Here is a 10,574-nt window from a genome sequence, read left to right on the forward strand (position 1 = left end):
ATAACCATAAATGAAAGTACGCTGACAACAAGCTAAGTTTCAACATTTAATGTTTAGTAAATTAAAGGCAGGTAATTAGTTACAAGCATTTGAATAAACATGAATTGAAAATAAAAAAATGGGACTTTTAAATCAAATGAGTTTTTTTTTTTTTTGTCGTTAATCTGTATAGTGATTCATTTCAATTCAGTCTGTAGTTCTTCAATGTCTTTGACTGTCCTTGTGACACTTCCTTATGATAAGTATGTAGAAGTCCTGGCGACTTACACCATCAAATAAGGATGAATCTTCCAAAGTAGTCCTCACTCGGTCCAGAACCGACCTGTTTTAGCAAACAGAACTTTTAAGATGTGTTTGTCTATATGTCTACAACAATTACACTAAGCATAACATAACACTAAGCATCACACTGATACACAATGATAACATGTTTAGGGGCCTCATATATAAACGTGACGTACGTCTAAAAGATGGCGTAAACACATTTCTAAGCAATCTTTGCGATTTATTTAAAAAAACTTGATGGTGCCTTACTCCACCGACCCATGCATACTCAAAGAAACCGGAGAGATGAGAAACTGCGACACCGTTGGCAGAAGGAAGAATGGAGAGAAATGTGTGAAAAAAATACCATAAATTGAAAGATTACCTCTCATGTATCAGATATAAATAATTCATTTGGAACACTTGCTAAAAGCCAATCTTAAAATGATCAAACGCCTGTTTGATACTCCCGAGTGCACACAAAAACATAACTGAGAAATAAATAAATACGGATATGTAATTGAAAACCACCCCTCGAATATGATCTCTTACATGTTATGAAATGTATTCTCATAAATGATGCGTTAAACAGAAAGAAAGAATTACGTTTAAACTGACGTCGTTTTGGATGTACAGTTGCCAGTGCATGATTTTACTATTGAAACGCACAGGGTGCAGTGGAGACGCTGCGCACAGCTGATTGACAGCCGGAACCACCAAATAAACAGAAATCTCTTTCGTAACTGTTTGTACATGTCTAAACCCAGATTGCACTCGGTTTAATATCATTTCAAAAAAGGGAAGAACATAACGTTACATCTGAGTACTAGACGCACAGGTGTATCCCCCTCTTTTGTCACTGGGTTAAACATACATTTCAGTCAGGAGTGCAATAAACGCAGAGCATGATATTACATTATCTAAGGATCACAAGGATATTCAGCCACACCACATCTCAGCAAGGGTTGAAGGAGTACTCCCCCAATCATTGCACTCCTACAGAAAATAAAGATATCATCCGTATTATTTCAGACATACCTTGTCAAATCCTGACTACCTATATTACTCATGATGTAACTCACACCAACAATAAAGCCATAGGTTTGGATATGTTATGTTAGCAGTGCTAATAAAGCAGTTGTGAGGAGGGGGCTAACGATGTCTAGTCAGCTCTCTTCTTTATAATATATGCTGGCTAATTACACTTTAATAGCCAATACAGACTATAAATGTCTTCTTTTTGACCCCTCGTATAAAATCAAACCAGAATAGCTTTGCGGAAAGGCCATAGGCACAGGCATTGAAAACAAGCATGGCTAGCGTATAGTAACAAAAGTGAATCCTAACAGACTAAAGTGTTCATATGTCCGTAATAAATAAACCACAGGTGTTACTGTGCAGTGTGCTTAAAGCAATTTAAAATCATGCCTAGGGCGGCACAATGGTCAGGGCCGGGCCTGCTGCCAGGCTTTGGACCTTCCGTGGGATGTCACAGGCCTTGATGAGTTTAAAAAGGAGCCAACCTTATATGTTTGCGACAAAATACAAAACAAACCACCACATCTTTATGAAGATTAATCATCCTGCTACTATGACGAATACAAATGTACACATTATGTAGAAGCTTACTGAACTTCAATGAATATCAGTTAAACTTGTTAATTATCATGACTTAGGCCTACCAGGTGACATGGTGAGGTCTTGGGAGTCCGGCAACTTCTCCAACCAGTTGGCATTTGTAAAACCAGACTAAATAAAGCAGCTTGCATGTTCATCTTGAATGTAGCTCTCTCCACGACGACACAGACACAGGTCGGTTCTTTGGAACGGGCGTTTATTGTTGTTGCTTCCACCTTTGGTCCCGCCACTCATGCCTTGTTAACGCCGTGAGAACTATACAGTACATAAAACAAATAAAAACCAGACAATGTACAATTACGCTGTGGCGCGAAATGAAACAAATGACATTTTACAGATAACTTAAACAAAATACCTCGTTGGCCGCTTGTCGTGAAAAGAGGTTCTTTTGTCAATAATTGATACATTAAATAGCGGAGATCTGTGAGCACCTGCCGCTCGACTCATTGAACTATGAACTGTACCGTCCCTCAACTAAATATGTAGCGGTAAACACACAAAACATTAGTTCCGGGCAATATCAAAAGGCAAACAATTAAATAATGCTCTACTGGCTGCAGCTCTTTTAGCATGTTATACATTGATTTACAGAACAAATGTTTGAGATATGAAATACATTTTAACTTTCAAATAAATACATATTTATTTATTTATTACACAAAATCTACTAATGAAGCATGAACATATTTATTCAACAGCACTTACACTCCCACCAAATCACTCATTAACTTGGAATGGGGGATTTCTTTTAAATAAAGATTATGAAATGAATCAAATGTCTTAAGTCTGAATGAATGTGACCTTATTTATGGGACTTAGTTGGCCTCTAGTAAGGTAACTACTTTGTGAATGGGCCTTTCAAGGTGAACTGATCTCTTATGTGATTTTCCCTTATCAAGTGTAGTGTCACTGACTAGTAGCTTCAGCTTTCGCACCATGCTGTCTGCACTAGAGTAAGCTTCCACTAACACGAAGTGTACCTCCCTCTTAAGCTCAACAGATGGCTGCAAAGCAGGTGACACCTGTCGCACTATGATTCTGTGACTGGTTCCTATTGCATCACCGTAGTCAGTTGCTGGATTCGAGGAACCGACCATACTCCAGCCGAGATCCGTTCGCTGTGCATATGGACGATTTTCTTCACCCAACAGAATTTCTCTTGGAAGGAGGGCTTGTTGACAGTTATAGCCAATGAGAAGGCCCACTTCACAATCCAATGGTGGTGGATCTTGTCTGCCAATTGTTCCAGATGAGGCCATTTCAAAGCAGTTTCAGAAGTTGGAATGTGCGACCTGTCTGCCGGAATGAACTCTCGAGTGAAAAGTGATGGCAATGGAATCCTCCAAGTTGTATCCTCTCACTTGTAGATTTGACAGTTTCTGACAGGGTATTACTGTTGACTTTGTAGACATTGTGGACAGCTGTAAACTGACACTCTCTTTGTTTGTGTTGAGGTCCTGAGCTACTTCATCTAGGATGAAGGTTGTATCGCTCTGCGTGTCTAAGAGTGCGTAGACCAACACTTCTTGATCTGGCTGTCTTGTGGATGAGACCCAGACTGGTACAACTGATGATGTTAATGTGCTTAGGCCTTCTTGAATAACTCTGTTAGTAGTTGCGGTTGCAACTATGTCTTTGGTGTCTACTTTGTCCATTAGGTTGTCGTATCTCTTTGGAGGTGTCGACCTCTGATATTCCTTGAACTTGTCATCATGCAAACATGTCGGGTGTCTCTGACACTTTTCACATGTGCTCTCGTTACCACAACTTCTTGAATGATGGCCTGTCTTCAAACACCCAAAGCAAAGCTTCTCTGCTTGCACAAACTTTACACGATCTTGAACTGGCTTTTCAATGAAACTTCTGCACTTGGCAAGGACGTGCCCTGTTCTTTTACAGAAGATGCATGATGAGATGCTGCTCTGCGTTGCGTTTGTGGACAGTGTCTTTGCTTGAATGGTTTGGCTTCTTGGATGCTTTGGTTTCTCACTTTCCACACTCCTAAGCGCCTGTACTGAGGTTATAGGATCGCAAGCGAGATCTGCTTCCTTTGATATGAAGGCTACAAGCTGTTTGAATGGTGGGTACCCGGCGTTTGCTTGTCTGATTTCCATCGCTTTGCGGGTCCAACTGGATACCAACCAATCTGGCAATTTTAGAAGGATTTTTTGACTCTCACTGCAGTCATTGAGAACTTCTAATGTCTTGATGGGGGGCATTGCAGCCTCGCAACTCTTGAGAAAGTCTGCAAATTATCTTAGTTCGCAGCCATCTCTAGAGCTTATCTTTGGCCATCCGTGCAGTTTGTCTCTGAAAGACTTCCCGATTATGAATGGGTCTCCAAAGCGTTTATCCAAAAGCTGCCAGGCTGAGTCATATGCTTCTTCAGTGCCCAGTAGGAAGAATCCTTCAACGGCTTTCTTTGCAGCGCCACCTAGGTACTTTCTTAGGTAATACAGTTTTTCATTCTTTGGAATGTTTTTCCTGTCTATTAACATTGCGAAAGATAGACGCCAGTCTTTGTACTTCAAAGGTTCTCCAGTGAATAATGTAGGCTCTGGTGTTGGAAGGCGATTGGCGCTTATAGCTTCTGCTAGCATGTTGACTAGATCAGGGCAATTCTGCACTTGAGGAATGGGTGGAGTTTGAAGCGCCAATTGCAGACTTTGGGGACAGGGAGCTAGACTTGCAACTGGTGGGGCTTGAGGGACAAATGGAGGACTTGAGACATGGAGGGTTTGACTTGTGACTGACAGCGCTTGAGGAATGAATGGGGAACTAGATGCGTGGAGATTAAGAACGTGAGGTTCTCCTGTCGAATCAACATCATGCAGCGAGTCAACGGTTTCAAAGTTTCCGTCAGCTTGGGCGTGGACTTTTACTCGGGTCCTTGCAGCGTTCAACTTCTTCAACTCCTCTAGGTGCTCAAGTTTTCTGCGCTTGTCTTGTATTGCCTGTTGTCTGTAAAAATGTTCCGCCTCTAGCCTTTGAAGTTCTACTACTTCTCTTTCTTGCTCATCCAACACTGCCAAAACTTCTTGAGATGCAGCAGCCTCAGCCTCACTTCTTTTGACTGAGTGGATGCTTGAGATGGAAGAACCACATTTCGATTGACGAGACGGTCTTGATAGAGAACCTGTTGAGTCTAAGATTGATCCAACATCAGGCCACTGTTCCTTTTCTTCATCTGCTGTATGCCCTTTTGCCTTTCGAATGATGAATCCTGAAAGCGATATGCATGTGTCAACTCTGCGCCTCAGGTCTGGTTCAGGAGCTTGCATTTGACGCAACTCTTCATAAATTACTTTAATATCAGAACAGAACATTTCCACGTTCTCAATCAGCTCATCCAATTCATCCTTAGAGGCCTCATCAGTCAATATTTCCTTAGCTAGTCTTGCATGATATCTCCACTTCTGATAGATGATTCTGTAGCGACGTTTTACACTCTTCATCCTTTCATCTTGAAGTTCCTTTCCCTTCTCTGTTAAGGTTCGGGTTCTTTCACCTCTGCGAAGCTGTTCCACTTCTTCTGCAACTTTGGTGTCTGTAGCTTCGAGTGTAGTGGGTGATTTGGCATTTTTACGGTATGTAACCCAGGTGAAAATAGACACTTGAAAATAGACACTGGTTATTAACTGGTTAATAAATAAGAATAATTATCAAACATAATTTCATCATTTTAAATAAAAAGCCCATGATTTAGTTTGATAAATAGGATTAAAAGTAATGATTCATTCATGTTAATTCATCCTGTAAGCTTCTAAGTTAAAATAGATATCCTGTCACTTTAAGAAAGTACAGTTTGTTCACGCGTGAAACATCAGAAGAAGAAAACTTTTCAAGAAGCAAGACGCTATAGAAATCGCTATTGAAATCGCTATTGAAATCGAACCAGTGAGCAATAGACTAGAAACTTTGTGTAAGCCTTTATTTTCCATTTTTGAAAGTGTTTTGTGTTACCGTTACGTCTATAGAGATAGACTGTGTTTTATTTGTACTTTGATATTATTTTTTGGACTGAGAAATTGTCGAGTAGTCTGGGAGTTCTGAAGCCACGTTACGATTGACGAGCCACATTACGATTGATGAGACAAGATGGCGAGCTATACCCAATGAGAGTTGAACCACTATCGAGTGGCATCTTCCAGCTTCATCTGCATTTCGGAGGAGAACACACATCGCTCGAATCAGAGTTGCGGTAGGACTGTTTGGTGCCATCGTTATTTCGACCACAAGTTGATTCCTTTAGTGAGATATTAGCCAACGTGGATGCAGTAAGGGTGGATTCATTCACACCACACGGACTGCACAACGTGGTTAGCATCCATTGACTGCATTGAATGCAGAGTAACGAACTTTAACGTCAAGCTGAAATACATTACGACGGTTGAATGTTGTTTTGAATTTGCTGAACTGTGAATAGTATCTGTGAATGTTATTTTCCGGATTTGTTATTTTTCTTTGATTGCTATGCTAATGTTTTCTGGTTATGCCATGCAGTTTAAATCTGCTAGAACCTAGAACTCCAGCTCACTGGTTTAGATAGCTGATAACTAGCAACTAGCAAAAGGAAACTTGACCCATTGATTTAAAATAGGCCTGTTGAGATAAATAGCATGACTGATGTCTTATTAGATTGAAGTTATATTTTGATATAGTGTTATTTGATTCAATTAAGATTCAAAACTAGAACTGAAATACTGAAATAATATATTAAGATAATTAATCTTAACTATTGATTATTAGCTATATTGAATTATTATTGAAGTATTATTGAACATAAACTGAGTTAACTCTTGAAATAAAACTAGATACATAATTAAGAACAACTTTAATTGTGATCTAATGTAAATTATATTTCCTTGAACCAAAATAGATTAAAAGTGAAACTAATGCTCATTTCATTTCCTAATTAGAATACCTTGTTTCTACTGGATCCAATTGCATTCAAATGCAAATTATTTGAATATTGTATATATTGTATGTCTGTTTATGGTACCAATTTCTACTTTTCTACTTTTCTAAACAAGCCGGCATTTAAAACTACTTGGTCTGTGGTGTGTCTTATTATTTAATTATTATTGCTACTGTTTTAACTACAACTGCTCCCTACGAACCTAGAGACTGGTCCAAACTAACTCTACTTCACTACAACTGGTAGTAAGTGTTACAGGTAGGTCTCTGTGCTTGAGACATTTTGAGATAATCTCAAAGGTTATGTGTGAATGTAAGATTCAGTAAACTTGAATGTGAATAACCAGGAATGTTGTTAACCTTATAAATTAAACAAACTGTGCGAAAACTATGTGGGAAGCCTAAATTCTGAATATAGACTTCAGTAGTGCACCAAAACCCTGTAGTAGCCTTTAAAGTGATCTAAACTTCGAGTTCACAAAATAAAACATCTGAAATAATTTTGGCACAAATAGGAAACAATCATTTTGCTTAGAAATGCATTAAATCACTTATTCTTCACATATACGAAGTTTTCAAATAAGTGAAGTTACCCTTTAAACGTCGCTTAAGTGCCCCTTTAAGCTTGGTTACCTTTCATAAAACACACAATTTGAACATATCTTAATGTCTACTTATAGTGTGCTTTAAAATTTACAAAACAAAACTTTAATTTTCTTATGGGATTAAACTTCCCTTTAAACCCTTCTTAAGGAGTGGAGTACCCCTTTAAACCTTTTAGCATGTAACAACAACGAACACCAGCACATTAGATTGATTCCCAAAAATGTAGGCTTAACACAATGTGCAAGGTTAATAGGCCCGAGTCCTTATTTGCAATTTCCAAGTTTAACCAGTCCTCATACCACTTTAACTTGAAGGTAGAGCACTTCTTGGCTTTGGCTTGAAAAGTCGCACTTTCAACACAGTCTAGTCACCGTTGCTAGCGGTCCGTAGCCTACCACGGCTTATGGGCTTTCTCTCCCGTTGTGCTGGATCTCCGCTGCGCCGTTACCGCTGCCGTGATGTCTTCTCTCCTACCCGTGATGAGCAGTCGAGTTCTCACTGTAGCTCTCTCCACGACGACACAGACACAGGTCGGTTCTTTGGAACGGGCGTTTATTGTTGTTGCTTCCACCTTTGGTCCCGCCACTCATGCCTTGTTAACGCCGTGAGAACTATACAGTACATAAAACAAATAAAAACCAGACAATGTACAATTACGCTGTGGCGCGAAATGAAACAAATGACATTTTACAGATAACTTAAACAAAATACCTCGTTGGCCGCTTGTCGTGAAAAGAGGTTCTTTCGTCAATAATTGATACATTAAATAGCGGAGATCTGTGAGCACCTGCCGCTCGACTCATTGAACTATGAACTGTACCGTCCCTCAACTAAATATGTAGCGGTAAACACACAAAACATTAGTTCCGGGCAATATCAAAAGGCAAACAATTAAATAATGCTCTATTGGCTGCAGCTCTTTTAGCATGTTATACATTGATTTACAGAACAAATGTTTGAGATATGAAATACATTTTAACTTTCAAATAAATACATATTTATTTATTACACAAAATCTACTAATGAAGCATGAACATATTTATTCAACAGCACTTACATTGAACATGCTAGCTGCTTGTTCAAGATGAACTTTAGCAGGCCACTAAAGTTAGTAACACTTACTTTGCCGTTGTTACGCTAACGCTAACTTCCTACACATTACTTGTGGTGTTGGTTGCCTTGGTAAAGCCTTAATCTAACGTTCAGAATGGAATGCTAGCTTGTTTGCTGCTGAGCTCCTTAGCAACTGAGACAGTAGTTTCCAGTAGTTTCCACCGTACCCACAACATGAACCAAACAGGATGCCCATAATGCCGCCTTAATTTAAGGGGAATCCTTTTGTGACGTACCGGAACTTAACCCTACTTCCGCCCGCCGGAAACACCATTTTTATATACATATTTTGTTTACCAAGAGTACCTATTGTACTTGGGATAAACAGAATCATATTTATATTTAACTTCAGAATATAATTGGAATATGTACATGTTGAGCATATATACATTTATATAAATGTTATATATATATATTAAATTCAATTCAAATATCTTAGAACTAATGGTTTTATGGGCTGTAAGCTTATGTTTGTGTTGTAGAAAAGGGATTGATGAAGAATGTTTCTTCTGTGTTTCTGGATTATTGGATCATTTTCAACAGACTGCTGTTTGCACTATTAGGAAACGTTTGCAAACTGGCTCATACATTTTATCTTCAGAGCCCTTTATTAAAAATGCCATATTGTCGTTATTGTTCCTCCTCCCCAATAAAAAAAAAAGTTCGTTTGCAAAATAAACACTTAAAAAAACAACAAGCAGAAACAAATCCAGGAAAGTTTTCTACACTTGTGTATAAGTTTATTTCAGTGCCCATGAAATACACTGCACAATTGTGGTCATAATTATGGTACAGCTTTTTTACTGCATTCTTTATTGACTTAATGTTTATGTGCATTTCTTAAATGAATGTTATTTCCGGTATTATTTTTGTGAAAATGTCTTTGGTTTTAAAATCAAATATAGCAAATCATTAATGTTTTTTATTTATATTTAGATGAACATTTTGTTGGTTATTGTATCAATGAGCACAGTATGTTTATTAAGAGTGATATTATTTTCAAGAAAGAATAATTAAATCATCTGTGAGCTGAATTGAACCTTCAAAGAAAATTGAATCTCCTTAAAATTGAAAATCCCTGAAAATACATTTAAAGCAGTATTAAACTGAAATTAATCAATCCTTCAGTCAAACGAGGTATTGACACTCTTGTTGTTTGGAGTTTGAGTCCCTTTGGATAATATTGTCAGCCAAATGAAATGTAATGTAAAATTATAATTGTACAAGAAATCGATTAAACATTAAAATAATATTATAAAGAAGACATATGGTCATATCTGCTGTGATAATTTAACCAGGAGATGGCGCCTTTTGCTCAGTACCCCTGCAGATAAAACATGTGTAGAATACAATGATTGTATGGGAAAGGCAGTGTGCTGCCATCAAATTGCTGCCATCTAAGATTTGATCATGATTCTCAGCGTTAACCGTTTCGGGATCTTTGACACCACCAACATACTATGTCAGATTTCACTAACCAAAATGAATGGATCATCTCAAACTATAACCACAGGATAAATCCTGCACACGCTGAACATCCTCCATTATATTACACTCTACACAAAGCTTATCCACTGGCTCAGTATCATATGACCTCTATTGTGACCGCAGCATGTGTGTGAATGTTTGCCTATTGCAGGCAGAGATTTGTATAGCCTGGACCAGTTATTGTTTATGAACATATATTATTGACATCCAGCACGACCGGTTATCACACGTCGAGTGCTTTGTGTCACCCTGTAAGCAATCAAGGTGTGCGTAGGCAATGAAAAGCTGCAGATGCTTTTCATGCCGTTTCTTCATGTAGCCTCGACCTGACTTAAAGCTCATGACGTCTAAAATCGAAGTTGTATTATGACATTTTAACATCCAAAAATAAATAACATGTATTTAACATAAAAATAAAATGTTATATTAGAGAACACACAAAGAAAAGCATCAATGTTCTGGGTAGGTGCGAGGTGCATCTTTGTAATGATAGATGAATGGTTATTTATCCCAAGTATTTTTCTTTGGTTACATATTATAATCATTTG

The 10,574-nt window shown here is 38.2% G+C and overlaps 1 long non-coding RNA gene across 3 annotated transcripts; it reads right to left on the reverse strand.

Annotated features, from left to right (window-relative positions):
* Positions 1-33: 33 nt before the first annotated feature.
* LOC134859325 (uncharacterized) lies at positions 34-8,706 on the reverse strand. Of its 3 annotated transcripts, none has more exons than XR_010165084.1 (5): positions 8,548-8,706; positions 8,137-8,255; positions 7,821-8,036; positions 1,947-2,157; positions 34-322 (listed from the first exon to the last, which is right to left on the reverse strand). It is a non-coding gene; the product is annotated as an uncharacterized LOC134859325 (long non-coding RNA). The 3 variants fall into 3 exon arrangements; XR_010165082.1 differs by having other exon boundaries at positions 7,797-8,036; XR_010165083.1 differs by having other exon boundaries at positions 7,725-8,036.
* Between the last annotated feature and the right edge of the window lie 1,868 nt (positions 8,707-10,574).

This window comes from Eleginops maclovinus, chromosome 23 (assembly GCF_036324505.1).
Source record: "Eleginops maclovinus isolate JMC-PN-2008 ecotype Puerto Natales chromosome 23, JC_Emac_rtc_rv5, whole genome shotgun sequence".
NCBI classification, from domain to species: Eukaryota; Metazoa; Chordata; class Actinopteri; order Perciformes; family Eleginopidae; genus Eleginops; species Eleginops maclovinus.